The sequence below is a fragment of the Hippocampus zosterae genome, chromosome 11, assembly GCF_025434085.1.
Source record: "Hippocampus zosterae strain Florida chromosome 11, ASM2543408v3, whole genome shotgun sequence".
Taxonomy (NCBI): domain Eukaryota; kingdom Metazoa; phylum Chordata; class Actinopteri; order Syngnathiformes; family Syngnathidae; genus Hippocampus; species Hippocampus zosterae.
The window spans coordinates 23713870-23728425 of record NC_067461.1 but is presented as its reverse complement, the minus strand read 5'-3'; positions in this window follow the sequence as shown (position 1 = coordinate 23728425).

Here is a 14556-nt window from a genome sequence, read left to right as displayed (position 1 = left end):
TCTGTCCTCGGTCCGCTCCTCTTCATTGTCTACCTCCTTCCACTCGGAAACATTTTCCGCAAATTTGGCTTACACTTTCACTGCTTTGTGGATGACACCCAGCTCTATCTCTCCAGCAAACCCGACGCTTCTCTCCCACCCTCGTCCCTCTCTCACTGTCTCTCAGAAATAAAATCTTGGTTCACCCACAATTTCCTCAAGCTAAACAGCAATAAAACTGAACTCCTACTCGTCGGTACCAAATCCACTCTAAACAAAGCTGACAGTTTCTCCCTCACAATTGATAATGCCACTATATCTCCTTCCCCCCAGGTGAAGAGTCTGGGTGTCATCCTTGACAGTTCACTATCCTTTCACTCCCACATCAATAACATTACCCGGTCCGCTCATTTCCACCTTCGCAATATAAACCGCCTCCGTCCCTCACTCACTCCGCACACCACCGCTATCCTTGTTCACAGTCTCGTCACTTCCCGTATTGACTACTGCAACTCACTCCTCTTCGGTGTCCATCAAAAATTCCTCCATAAACTTCAACTTGTTCAGAATTCAGCAGCCCGGATCATCACGAGAACCCCCTCCTTCCATCATATCACCCCCATCCTCCGACAGCTCCACTGGCTTCCTGTCAAACTTAGAATCAACTTCAAAATACTTCTCTATACATTCAAAGCCATCCATAACCTTGCGCCCCCCTATCTGTCAGATCTTCTTCAAATCTCCATTCCAAGTGGACTTCTCATTAATGACATAACTGACCACCTACCTGTTTTTGCAGTTTTTCATAATTATTTCGATAGAAAAGCTAAATCAACAACTCATATAACAGAAATAAGACTAAGAACCCTACGTTCCATCGATGACTTTAAACAAGACTTAGAAAAACAAAACTGGACCGAGGTCTACTCAAACGAAGACCCAAATACAGCGTTTGAAGTATTTCAGTCTACCATAATCTCTTTATATGATAAACATTTTCCATTAACTAAAGTCTCCAAAAAGTATAAAGACCCAAGTAAGCCATGGATAACGAAAGGCATAGAAAACGCATGTAAAAAGAAAAACAATTTATATAAATTGCTTTTAAAATTGAGAACTGAAGAAGCAGAAAAAAATATAAGACCTAAACTAGTAAATATTATAAGAACCAGTAAAAGACATCATTATCATGCACTATTAGAGCAGAATAAAAGGAACACACAAGAAATATGGAAAATACCTAATCAAGTAATCAGAAATAGTCCTAAAAAATTGATTATCCAGAGTATTTTTATCAAAGGCAAAAATACTATTCTGGAAAAAACTGCAGAAATAGCAACTGAATTTAATGAGTATTTTGTCAACATCGGCAGTAACCTAAATTCCTGAACCAACAAACTTGTTTGAAATGGATAGATACGTCGAAAAAAATTCCTCCACGATGTTCCTTACTGCTGTAAAACAAGAAGAAGTATCAAATATTGTAAAAACTTTTAAAAATAAAAAGTCAACTGATTGCTTTAATATTGATATGACAATAATAAAGCAGATTATAGAATATGTTCTGTTCTGGCTCCATTCCTGTTCATCCTCTAAACCTCGGACTTCAGACACGACACTCCAAACTGCCACCTTCAGAAGTTCTCCGATGACTCTGCGATTGTTGGCCTCATTACAGAAGGGGACGATCAGGAGTACAGGGGACTGACAAAGGACTTTGTGGACTGGTGCCAGCAGAATCTCCTCCAGATCAACCCTAGGAAAACTAAGGAGTTGGTTGAGGATTTCTGCAGGAAACAGTCCCCACCTGCACTGATGAACATCCAGGGTATGGACAAAGAGAGGGTGACCTCCTACAAGTACCTAGGTGTTCTTCTGAACGACAAACTGGACTGGTCTACAAACACGGACACCCTGATTAGGAAAGGACAGAGCCGACTCTTCCTACTCAGGAAACTGAGGTCTTTTGGGGTTCAGGGGTCACTCCTTAAGACGTTCTATAACTCGGTGGTGGCCTCGGCCATCCATTATGGCATTGTCTGCTGGTCAGGCAGCATCTCAGCCCGGGACAGAAAGAGACTCGAGCGACTGGTCAGGAAGGCCAGTTCTGTCCTGGGTTGCTCCCTTGACACTCTGGAGGAGGTGGGCAACAGAAGGATGCTAACTAAGCTAAAAGCTATGATGGCCAGTCCCTCCCACCCCCTCCAGCCCGCCCTGACAGCACTTGGTAGCTCCTTCAGCCAGAGACTGTTTCACCCGCGCTGCAAGAAGGAGAGATACCGACGCTCGTTCCTACCGACTGCTGTCAGGCTAATGAATAAAAAATAACAATCATAGTAATAATAATAATTAAATTATGTGAAGTAAAATTGTAAATACTACTGCGATTTATACATTGTGTTCATATTGTATTTAATTGAAAGATGTTTGTTGTTTTTTTTTCTCCTTCTCCTTTCTTCTTTCTACATACATTCTTGCTGCTGGAGGCTGTAAATTTCCCCAGTGTGGGACGAATAAAGGATATCTTATCTTATCTTATCTTATGTAGTGCGACCTTTGACGCACAGATGCAACCTGTCATTCAAAGCTGGTATCTTTCCACCAAAAATGAAAATTGCTAATTATTCCAGTCTATGAAAGTGGAGAAAGACATCTGTTTACAAATTATAGACCAATATCACTACTACCACAATTTCAAAAATATTAGAAAAGCTATTTTCTCGCAGACATGATAGCTTTATACAAAAACATGCGCTGTTAAGTGAGAATCAATATGGCTTCAGGGAAAAAGGGACCACCTCAATGGCAATTATGGAGTTTGTGGAAGCAATAGCCACTAATATAGACAACAAAGAATTTACTGTTGGGGTTTTCCTAGATCTAAAAAAAGCTTTTGACACAATAGATCACAGTATATTATTGAAAAAACTAGAAAGATTTGGCATTAGAGGTGTAGCTTATAAATGGATAAAAAGTTATTTAGAAAACAGACATCAGTACGTGCAGCTCAACAATAAAAAATGAATCAACTGAAAATCCCTCATGGAGTTACTCAGGGGTCAGTGCTTGGTCCAAAACTATTCATCTGAAATATAAATATATCTGGAAGGTCTCAAAACAATTTAAATGTGTCCTATTTGCGGATGATGCAACTTTCTACTGTTCTGGAATAAATCTGACACAGCTCCTGACAACCGTAGAAAACGAATTAAACAAATTAGAAAACTGGTTTGACAGAAATAAATTGTCACTAAACTTGAAAAAATCAAAGTGAATTGTTTTTGGCACGAGACCAATCAAACACCAAGCTAAAATTATGGTAAACTCAATTGAGATAGAGAGAGCGTATGAAACCAAGTTTCTCGGATTAGTAATATACCGTATTTTCACGACCATAAGGCGCCCAAGCAGGTACCAACACCTATATAGAGTGTGGCAATGTGCATTGTTGCAAAACAACTACGGTTTTGGTTTCTAAGAACCCCCGAAAATAAATTCTACAAAGAGACACGCCTACGAAGCTCTGTTCAAACTTCAAGCCATCGGTTACGCTTTTGGCATGCGTGCCCATCTCACAGCAGCGGTGAAAAACCAAGTCAAGCAAATGAACTCTGAGCTTGCCGTTATTCCCGGAGGCTTGACTAAAGAACTCCAACCGCTGGACATCGGCATCAACCGGGCGTTCAAAGTAAAGTTGAGAACGGCATGGGAACAATTAATGATCAATGGCAAACACAACTTTACAAAGAGTGAGAGGCAGCGCTGGGCGAGTTACGCCACAATTTGCGAATGGATTGTGGCTGCTTGGACGAACGTGTCAGCTTGCACTGTTGTTCGAGTTTTTGGCAAAGTCCGGCACATTTCTGTGGAGCCACATGGCAATGAGAGTGACTCTGACAACGAGAGGGAACGCGGCGTTTTTGATGGACACCGGTACTTGCACAATTGTTCGATTCTGACACAGAGCATGAGAACTTTGGATTTCTGGGTGATGATTGATCGAAAAACGTGAGTACATTGTACGATGGCTAAATAAAATACAACTGAACTCAGTTTTGCTTCCGTTGCCTTTTTAAAAACGTGTTTTTTAGCTTGTATCTGTATGTCTTGGCATGCTACTGTATGCTTCAAGCTAACGTGTTTTTAGCGTGCGCGCATGCATGCCGTATGTTTTAGCTGGCGTATGTTTTACCACTTTAAAACTGCGGCCAATGATACAATGCGTTTTGTCTATGTGTAAATGTTAAGGAATTATTCCGCTAGAAGTAGTAGTAGAACATTGTTGATGAATTTCATCTTGCTATGAGAACTATTGACACTAGTCTCTGTCCTGAACATTTGCTTGTACTTAAAACAAAGAGTGTAGGGTGAAGTTGAGGCCCTAATTCCCCTTGAGTGATTAACAGCACCTGGCTATCTTCTTGCCGCCTCCCACTTCGTAAAAGTCCCTGAAGGCTGCCAAGTGCCTTCGAGGAGTAAACCTAGTCTCAAGGTCTGTGAACCAGCAGATATGGTCTGCACTTTGTCAAAATGCCAACATTGAACTTTGCTTGACTTTCTTTGTTTCAGGTTTTTACATACGGGGAAGGACTGCCTGCCCCTACTTAACATACTTAACATACTATGCCTATATGTACGTGTGACTGTAGTTGCTCGGGGCTTCCTGATGAAATCTGAGACTCACAGGAGCCCGAATCGATTCGTGTTGCGTTGCGATAAACTGAAGAAAAGACTACGTGGTGTTGGGTCTTCTTCCACCTTATAGAGAGATAAAAGAATCTGTAACCAAGGAAGGGCCAAGAGCAAATTGACAGCTCCCATTCCTCAACAAATGGCGTCACGAACAGGATCTCTCTGGAAAAAGACTGACACCGGTTTCAGGACCTTCAGACTCAGGCAGTAACCAAGGAGCGCTCCACTATAACCAGGTAAGACACACCTGTTCCTGTTATTACGGGCAAAGTGTCAAGATTCGGCTTATGTCCAATAAGGACCGATCAAATCAAACTGCTCTGAACCTGACTGTGTTGAACCAAGTATAGTGATTGGGTCTTGTAGGTGGCAAATAACAAATTGATAATGAGTTGTATGAAATAAGTGACAATGGAAAAATGAAGTACTGTACAGGAAAAAGGAATTAAAGTATAGGTGTGAGGTATATTCAAAACAATATACCGTCCAAACTTTGCCACTGAGTAGTAGATAACTGAATTGGCACAGTTATTGAGTCACCAAGTAGGCGGTTTAAATTAGGTAGAACCGCTGAGTCGTAGGTTTGGCTAGTAGCTGACGAGCAAAGACCATACTGAGTTCGTAGGGAAGTAAAAAATTAGTGGTTAATTGCTGAGGCTGGTCCAGGTAATTTGTATTATTCTGGATGCTGTTAAATTGTTGTAGGACTGACGACTGGAGATCCCGGTCTGAGTAAACAGCTGTATATTTAGGGCAAGTTAGGGACAGCTCCATTGTTACAATTGGAGAATTACGTGACGTCACACGGTCCATAAGGGAGTATATTGGACGGTGAGTATGATAAAAACATGGTGAACTGTAAGATGGACGGAACGCCTGAAGGCAAGAAAACAGTTGAAATACCGTCTGGTGGTAAGTAGGAAAGAAAGGAAGGCGAATGCATTGCGCAGAGAGAGAAAAGGGCGAATGCACTGCGCAGAGGGGTAAGTAAAGCGAGAAAACAAGGTCTTAAGAATAAATTGTAAGAATAAGACAATAGTTTAAAATATAAAAAGAAACTAAGTGTATTCAATTTGAGCTATAATAATAATAATAATACATTTTATTTGTGGGGGTCTTTCTAGGAACTCAAGGACACCTTACAACAAGCAGTTAAAATCACGAATACAATGTTAAAAACAACATCAAATAAAATAAGAAAAATACAACAACAACAAAATAATGGCTTTATGGTCCGAGTGAATAATCCTGTCTGAACAGATGTGTTTTGAGGCTGGACTTGTAATGCGTTAATGAGTCGGTATAACGAAAAGAGCGGAGCCAGTGGATGTTTCTAAGATGATAATATGATGTGGTTGATATGCGAGGGGAAAAGAGAGGGTCAAGTTGACAAGTAGAGGTTCTTCTATATATTGCATTTCATGGGCAGTTTGACCACTGCCTTCGACATTGGAAAAAGAAAAAAAATATATAACCAAAGTAACTCGACAAAGTTATGATAAACAAGGCAGCGAGGATGCCTCCTTCACCGCATGAGGTGACGAGCGCTAAAATTAGGACCTCACTACAAGCGCCGAGTGGTCACTTGTACATAGACAAGGCAGAAGAAATTGGAGCGGATGGTCAATCTCCAGGCAGAGAGACCTGAGCTCACCACACACACGAAAATGTGTCTATATTCATCACAATCGCAGACACTGTTGTGAGGGTTAAAGATATTGAGTGAATTAAAAAAAAAAAAAAAAATTATAAACGTCTTGACAGAGGGGCACTTTAATCATTGTGTAGGCTCCACAGGCAGGTTTGTAAGCACAAACCTAGAGGAAGGGGATAACACATACTAGCCATTTTACTGGCACCCACCTGAATCCCTTGTGTGCCAAGCTTCCCCCTGATCTGCCCAGGGTGGTTCATAAACAATTGGTAAAAGTAGAAAAATGTATGCAAATTAAACAGGATAATGAGAGCATGAGTTTTTGGGATGCGACCACTTTTATAACTAAGGAGACTGAATTGACAAGGCAAATATTGCTGGATATGCCTAAAATTTACTATGACATACAGTTGTGGGCAATAGACTGGCTTAAGAGTACCGGTAAGTATTTACCCAAAGAGATTATGGACCTATTAGAGGGAATAGCCTCTTGCAAATTGACTAGGTTGAATGATAGAAAATCAGACGCGCTGAGTTCCCTTTTATCCAACAACATTGGGTCCTTCAGAACAATTGGCGTTTGAATTGCTATCTGAGGTACACCCAATGACTTATTTGGTTAATTGTATGGATGCTTGGGTGACTGTCACAGGACTGGACCCCAATAGTCATCCATTGAATCAAGCTTTGTTCAGGCAAGCAGTGCTGGGGGGCTGTCCGTCTGATGTGCAGAAAATGATGACTAACTCTCCCACTCTCCCCACTTCAGATGACGTGAATTGGCGGACTCATTTCCTATATTATGTGCAGCAATCTCGAATGAGAGCCGAGGAAGAGACTGAGAAAACATCCAAGCTACAAAACGACTTTTTGAATCCACAAGTACAAGAGGCTAAGAGAGCCTCCAGTAATGCATGCAAAAAAGAGAAACTTGGGAGATCTAATCAAATGTCAATCAGTGTCTCTCAACAGGCTCCACCACGGCTGATCACACCCACACCGCAGCTCCAAGCCACACCTCAACATTACGGCCTGCCCACAAGGCAGGGCCGAGACGCGTGGCTGGGGGGAGGTTCGAGACGGGAAGGTGGGCGTGGACGAGGAAGTCACGGGAGCCAAGCTGGCTGTTTCATTTGTGGTGATGTGAATCATTGGACAAGGAAATGCCCACACCGCCGGCACCCACCTGTTCATCAATCAGGCTATGATCAACAAGTTCTGACTCCTCCTCCGCAAAACCAACAACAATGACAGGATACGGCACCCCCAAATGGACAATACCCATCTACTCCATGGGTACCCGAATCCCCAACGATAGGGATCACTGCTGGCCTCACTGAAAGACTGTCATGAACTTGAACATGCTGGACCACACTTGCTCCCAATGCCTGCTGATACAAGGCTGACTGTTGCTAAAGTCAGCCGATGACCCACCACTGAACTCTGTCTTCCAACAGTATCGGCTTTGGTCTCCTTAGACTTCCTCCATATGACCTTACCATCCGCTGATCGGTCCTTCCCACTGCACAATGCTTTTGACAATCTAGAGCAGTGGTCACCAACATGGTGCCCGCGGGCACCAGGTAGCCCGTGAAGACCACTTGAGTAGCCCGCCAGTGCCTGGACATTGTGATTTGCTAGTAGAAATTATGATTTAAAAATGCAAACATTGGCAGTACTGTGAGACATTTCGAAACACGATCAAAGTCTGACAATTTAAATCATCAAGTATTAAAAATAACACATCCTCATATTATTGAAGGTATTTTGGACAAATATGTTATTTCAGACGTGTATCAATTTGGTAGCCCTTCACACAATCGGTACACATGAAGTTGCTCTCACCCTCAAAAATGTTGGTGACACCTGATCTAGAGATTGAAATTTATCGCATGGCCTGGTTGGGTGAAACACAAGGCAATTTATTTAATGTTCCCTCCTCCTCAATTATTGTAGGTCCTGAAGGGTGTGGCAGCCAGAGTGGACCTGTCAGAGGATCTCATCTCATTGACTGGTATCTAGGCCTGACATGGCCGCGCCGCTCATACTTTTTTGCCGTCTACTCAAATATACAAAAATTCTCATTCGTACACCTTTTTTGTAATCGATTTAGCTAAGGTTTTTTCCATATACCACTTTCAGAATCGTATAGGGAATTTTCTCATTCTCTCACCTTGGAGTTAAATTTTACCACACTCGGTTGCCTCACGTATTCGATTTTGTCTTCTGGAAATTTTATCCAAGTGCTTAAACAGCTACTCTACTCTTTCCGACATACGGATGGCGTTGTGCTTATTCGGTATAGTAATGCATCATCTAAGATTTGTTGTTTGGATGCCATGTGGTGGCTCCTTTGACGTTTGGGTTTTTGCGGTTTCAAACTATCGCATGTGAAAATTACAATGCGCACTGCCTTTATATTTTTGGGGAGACTGAACACATCAGAAGGTACAGCGATGCCGGTTTCTTTTGTGCAGCCTGGTCTAGCTGATTTACTGAGATGTTTCTGAAAAAGAAGGTTCTGTTTCTGTAGTTCTTTTTCAGAAAAGAGAGGGGAACGTGAATGGCAGGAACGTGAACAACAGGGAGGTAAAAGACTAATTTTGATGAATTTTGACATACGTCAGCATGCAATTGGACCCAATTGAACAAAAACATTCAGCATGCATCAGATATGCGGCAGCATGAGGCAAATGTTTACAATAAAAAAATTTAAAAACTGCCACAGGAACATCGATTCAACATAGTGAAAAAAAACAAAGATACAAAAACTTAGAGAGGCTCTGCTAAAACCAAAAGAAGTAGTTATTAAATGCAGGACACAGAAGGACTTTTCCCACGTAAAAGTAAGGAATGACAAAGCAGACTAGATGACTAAAGAGACGGCAGAAGACGACTTGATCTTTAGTGATGGAAGTGGAATCAAAAATGGGAAATTGTATGTTTTCCAAACTAACAACCTTATTTCAGACCAAGAGAGGGTATCCCGGAGGAGAAGAACTAACCGGGTGGCCAGGGATGAGACTGGTTTGTATCGGCATGAAATTGATGGACGTCCAGTCCTGTCGGCAACTAAATTGAAGACTCCAATTCGGGAGGCATGGGTTTTTTCATCTGCAATTCAAGGTAAGCTCGAACCAACGTATCGGAGGCTTATATCAAAAACTCAGATGGTGATGACCTCAGAGAAATCGGATTGGGATGAGGCGCTACCACTTGCACTTTCACCATGAGGTCCATCGTTAAGTCCACCACGGGTCTCACACCTTTTAAGATGGGACGTGACCAGGAGTTCCCCGCTCCATGGCAATTCATGGACCCGGGGGCTCTTCAACAAACGATTCCCCATGAAGCAGACAAGGAGTCATTGAGTGTTCTCGTCTCCTATTTTCAGGAGCGGACGAGACTCCAGGGTGAACACTCCATGAAACCACAGACGTATCCCGAGCATGTGTATCTGGGGGTCCTACAGCGGAAGTGGCACCAGCCGAGATGAATGGGACCACGCAGAGTGACACAAAGGACCATCATGCTGTCTACCGAGAAGGAATGCGTCAGCCCCAAGAAGCGTCTCCAACTTCAAAAGTGACCTTCGGAAGGACGACTGGACGTGAAACCAAGACAAAGTTCTCAGGGGGCCCAGAACTAATAACATATCTTCCTGATTATACTGGTTATTTTGGTCTCTATTTCTCTACTAATGTGGGCACTGGTGGCAGGCTTCGCTGAAGTGCTTTGCACAAGACAGAATTGGTTGTTCCGCTTTGACGACGGAATTTGACACCGAAGTTTTGTGATCACAATATTAATTGTGATCAAGAGAGGGATTTGTTAAGGAATTATTCCGCTAGAAGTAGTAGTAGAACATTGTTGATGAATTTCATCTTGCTATGAGAACTATTGACACTAGTCTCTGTCCTGAACATTTGCTTGTACTTAAAACAAAGAGTGTAGGGTGAAGTTGGGGCCCTAATTCCCCTTGAGTGATTAACAGCACCTGGCTATCTTCTTTCCGCCTCCCACTTCGTAAAAGTCCCTGAAGGCTGCCAAGTGCCTTCGAGGAGTAAACCTAGTCTCAAGGTCTGTGAACCAGCAGATATGGTCTGCACTTTGTCAAAATGCCAACATTGAACTTTGCTTGACTTTCTTTGTTTCAGATTTTTACATACGGGGAAGGACTGCCTGCCCCTACTTAACATAATTAACATACTATGCCTATATGTACGTGTGACTGTAGTTGCTCGGGGCTTCCTGATGAAATCTGAGACTAACAGGAGCCCGAATCGATTCGTGTTGCGTTGCGATAAACTGAAGAAAAGACTACGTGGTGTTGGGTCTTCTTCCGCCTTATAGAGAGATAAAAGAATCTGTAACCAAGGAAGGGCCAAGAGCAAATTGACAGCTCCCATTCCTCAACAGTAAAATACAGAAATAGCACCCATTAATGAGACTGCACCCAACCATACGGTGCGCCGAATGGTCGTGAAAATACGGTACTCAAAACTATGTTGGAAGCCACATATCGATAACGTAAAAAGAAAAATAGCCAAAACCATAGGGATCCTCTACAAAACCAAGGAAGTGCTAAATAAGAGATCTTTGTACACATTATATTCTTCATTATTATTACCATATATAACCTACTGTGTGGAAATATGGGGAAATGCCTGCAAAACAAACACACTCCCTATTCTAAAACTACAAAAAAAGCAATTTGAATTATTAATAGATAAAAATATACGGAACCCACAAATCCACTATTTATCAAATTAAATACGATGACATTTTATGACCTGGTTGACTTTAAAATTGTCCAATTAATGTACAAAGCAGACAATAACCTGCTCTGCCAAAACATTCCGAAGCTTTTCGAAAGTTGAGAAAGCAGCTATGATTTAAGAGGTACCAACTTATTCAAAAAACTCTAAACAAGAACAAACATCAAGCAAAGAAGTGCATCTATCAAAGTTAATCTGTTAATCTGTGGAATAATTTTGAAACGGACCTGAAAATGAGTAAATCGCTTGCTGAGTTGTTTGTTTGTTTATTGAACATAAACTGAAACTGTGATCCAGACCCAGCTAGTCTTTTCAGCATGACAGACTACCGTATTTTCACGACCATTCACCGCACCGTATGGTTGGGCGCAGTCTCATTAATGGGTGCTATTTCTGTATTTTACAAATAAACAAAACACACTGTATCATTGGCCGCAGTTTTAAAGTGGTAAAACATACGCCAGCATAAACATACGGCATGTATGCGCGCACGCTAAAAACACATTAGCTTGAAGCATACGGTAGCATGCCAAGACATACAGATACAAGCTAAAAACACGGTTTTAAAAAGGCAACGGAAGCAAAACTGAGTTCCGTTGTATTTTATTTAGCCATGGTACAATGTATTCACGTTTTTCGATCAATCATCACCCAGAAATCCAAAGTCCTCATCCTCTGTATTAGAATCGAACAATTGTGCAAGTACCGGTAATCCATCAAAAACGCCGCGTTCCCTCTCGTTGTCAGAGTCACTCTCATTGCCATGTGGCTCCACAGAAATGTGCCGGCTTTGCCAAAAACTCGAACAACAGTGCAAGCAGACACGTTCGTCCAAGCAGCCACAATCCATTCGCAAATTGTGGCGTAACTCGCCCAGCGCTGCCTCTCACTCTTTGTAAAGTTGTGTTTGCCATCGATCATTCATTGTTCCCATGCCGTTCTCAACTTTACTTTGAACGCCCGGTTGATGCCGATGTCCAGCGGTTGGAGTTCTTTAGTCAAGCCTCCGGGAATAACGGCAAGCTCAGAGTTCATTTGCTTGACTTGGTTTTTCACCGCTGCTGTGAGATGGGCACGCATGCCAAAAGCATAACCGATGGCTTGAAGTTTGAACAGAGCTTCGTAGGCGTGTCTCTTTGTAGAATTTATTTTCGGGGGTTCTTAGAAACCAAAACCGAAGTTGTTTTGCAACAATGCACATTGCCACACTCTATATAGGTGTTGGTACCTGCTTGGGGTGACGCTTTAGCGTCCAATTACACGCCCACCCTTCACCCTTCACCACTGCTCCCCAACATGCCTTTCCTCTCTCACATCTGCCTTCTCTCTCTCCCTCTCTCTCTCTCTTGGTTCGCCCACTGTGCACTTTCCCATTTGCTTTGTACCCAAATGGATTATACATCCAAAAGCAGAGAGCATAAGTTACCGATATACAATTACAGTACCGTATTTTCACGACTATAGGGCGCCATTAAAAGTCTAAAATTTTCTCCAAAATGGACAGGACGCCTTATGATGCGGAGCATCTTGTGTATGCACCGGTACTCTTACAGTATCAATACTGTATAGTGTTCGGCATTTTGATTAACTTCTAGTGGTTAAGTTTGAGTAAAAATACAAATTTTGAACTTCAAGATATTTTTGGTTGGCTGTGTGCCTCGTTGTTCTGATCTTATGTACTTGAAAGTTCCCAAAAAAATAAAATAATTTTTAGTCAACAGATGACACTTGCAATACTGACTATTACAGGGTTCTTTGGGTCAAAACTTGCCATCAATCATCAAAAATGCAACCATTAAGTACATACTGTATGTTAGTCAGTATGGTTCAGCGTTGTTGTCAAACATGTTTATTATACAGCAATTCCTTGCCAATTCATGTTTTGCGGCTTCAGTGCTTCATGGGGTTTTCCAAAATACTGTATTCATTTAAAGACAAAAAAAAGGAGTGTCTCTGCACCATCGCAGCCTCACCCATCACTGTCTCTTGTTGTCTCGCGAGTCTCGTCCATGCAGACTCTCGCATACTGTAAGTATTGTTTGCGATGACTTTTTTAACCTATACAGTCAACCCTCTTTTCAACATTCCTTGTTCACATTCTTATATCGGCTAGAGGAGACCATCTAATGAGAGGATTTACTGCAGGCGCACACAGAGCAGGAACCAATGAATTGTGTGATGTCCGATTTGAGCACCGTCCACGAAAACCTTTGTGAGATGAGTGAGTGTAGTAGGTATGTTGGATGGCACGCTATCTTTGATGCATGCCTCCACTGTAACACCTCAGGTGTAAGTCGATGAGCACCAATAGCCTCCCTGCAGGACAACCTGGAGGTATCCTGGAGTTGAGTCGTTTTGCGGCACGCATGTATGCCAGATTCTTGTGGTCATTGTACACGGTCAACTGTTCCTTCGCTCCTTCCAGGTCAAGGTCAAGGTCATCTTTTTTTTGTCAAATATGCTTTCTGTATGATATGCAGCATAGATTAAAATGTTTCCTCTCCATCCTCAGTGCAAACATGCTGTGCATTAGACACACACAGCTAAGACAAGATAGCAGCGACACTGTATAAAAGGTAATCTGAACAGTATAAACAGTATAGACAATATAAACAATGTAAACAGCATAAACAGTGGCACTTGTGGCTATTGTAGGTAAAGTGAGGTCGTGCATTGTGTAATTGTGCAATACACAGATGTCGGATGATGAGGGGAGGGTCATAGTCTGTGACAGGAGGCAGGGGTCGGGCAGAGCAGGGAGGGAGTTGAGTCTCCTGACCGCCTGGTGGAAGAAACTGTTTTTGAGCCTCCTGGTTCTGGCACGGAGACTTCGCAATCTCTTTCCCGATGGCAGCAGGCCAAAGAGGCTGTGTGATGGGTGGGTGGGGTCACCTGCGATCCGGATGGCATGGCGGGTCAGACGGGAGTAGTAAATGTCCACGAATGGGGGGGAGAGAGACACCAATGATCTTCTCAGCTGCTCTCACGGTGCGCTTCAAAGTCTTTTGGCAGCTGCAAGCACCGTACCACCCAGTGATGGAGCTGAACAGGATGCTCTCAATGGTGCCTGTATAAAATGTCTGCATGATGGGGGGCGGGGCTCTTGCTCTCCTCAGTCCACAACAATCTCTTTTGTCTTCTCCACATTCAGGTGGAGATTGTTGTCTTTACACCTCAAGGCTGTCTAAAAACGGGCGAAAAAGTCGTTCCGGTTGTTCAGCAGAGTTATGGAGCTGTCGCAGGTGTGCAGGGAGTGCTTGTAGTCCGTAATGGTCTGGATCCTCCGCCACAGGTTCCTGGTGTCTCTGCTGTCCTTGAACTGGTCTGCAATCCTCCTTGAATATTGTCTCTTGGCCAGTCTGATGCCTTGTGACAGGTTGGCCCTGGCAGTCCTGAGGTCCACCACGTCTACAGCTCTGAAGGCAGTGTTCCTGGCCCTCAGGAGCCTGTGGA